Raw genomic sequence first — 1131 nt, 5'->3', positions numbered from 1 at the left:
ACAGTTTTATTATCATCATTGAGCAGGAGCACTTTGACTTATCCATTTCTGAATTTTTAATTTTTCTAGGATGAGCATGAATTATAACAGAAAGATATAGTCATAATTATAAAAATGTGCCTGTGAGGTAAAAGCTGTGTTTTTATGTAAAGAGACAGATTTTTTTTCAAAACCAAAAGTAATGTAACATTTTCAGGGTCATGTCAGTTCGAGCAGTGATTTTTTATGTAAGTAGATTTTTTCTTTTATTAAAAATTTTTTTAATCCTCAATTGAGGACATTTTCATTTGCTTTTATTGAGAAAGTGAGAAAAGGAGAGAGAGAAGCATCAATGTGACAGAAGCATCCATTGGTTGCCTTTGTATGCACCCAGGTTAGAGATCCATGCTGGGACCAGGGATCCTATGTGTTCTGACTGGGGGTTGGATGCACCTGCGCCTGGACCCGGGATGAACCCAAAACCTAGATATGTGCCCTGACTGGGAATAAAACCCTCAAGCCTTGGGTTACAGGACAACGCTCCAACCACTGAGCCAACACAGGCCAGAGTGAGATTTTTTTTCAAGTATTGGGAAAAGTTTTCAATTAGCAATAATCACGCTTCAGATAAACCTCATTGACTACAATACTGCCACTGTGCAAAGCTGACGTTTTTTTCCAAGTAAATGCTTCCATGGATCTATTTTCCAATGACCTGCTGAGGTAGTGTCTGAGTCACCAATAGAGAGGAAATGAGTAAGTGACCAGGGTAAGGTTGCCAGATTTAGGGAAAAAAATAACAGGATGTGCCCTTAAATTTGAATTTTAGATAAACGATGAATGTAAATTTTTACTATAAATATGCCTCATGTAATACCTAAACTAAAATAGTATTCATTGTTTCATGAGATAAAATTTTAACTGGGCACTTTGTATTTTATCTGACAAGTCTACCCAAGGGCTTAGTCATTGAAAAACTCACATCAGTTATCTTTCCTAAGGCAATGAAACTCTTTCCCAGGGTTGAGCTAATTTCTCCTTAAGCTATTAAAGAGGAAACAGCAAGCCACCAAGGCCATCTACATCTTTCTCTTTACTTAAGGAATAATGAAGTTTAAAAAAAGCAAAACAAAACACAAAAAAACTGAGCAG

The 1131-nt window shown here is 36.4% G+C and overlaps 1 non-coding gene across 1 annotated transcript; it reads right to left on the bottom strand.

The window, feature by feature from the left end:
• Positions 1-505: 505 nt before the first annotated feature.
• LOC112302923 (U4 spliceosomal RNA) lies at positions 506-646 on the bottom strand. The gene has a single exon (XR_002974596.1). It is a non-coding gene; the product is annotated as a U4 spliceosomal RNA (small nuclear RNA).
• Between the last annotated feature and the right edge of the window lie 485 nt (positions 647-1131).

This window comes from Desmodus rotundus, chromosome 1, assembly GCF_022682495.2.
Source record: "Desmodus rotundus isolate HL8 chromosome 1, HLdesRot8A.1, whole genome shotgun sequence".
Classification (NCBI taxonomy): Eukaryota; Metazoa; Chordata; class Mammalia; order Chiroptera; family Phyllostomidae; genus Desmodus; species Desmodus rotundus.
Note: the sequence above shows the minus strand (reverse complement) of the source record. Positions and strands in the feature narration are given on the sequence as shown.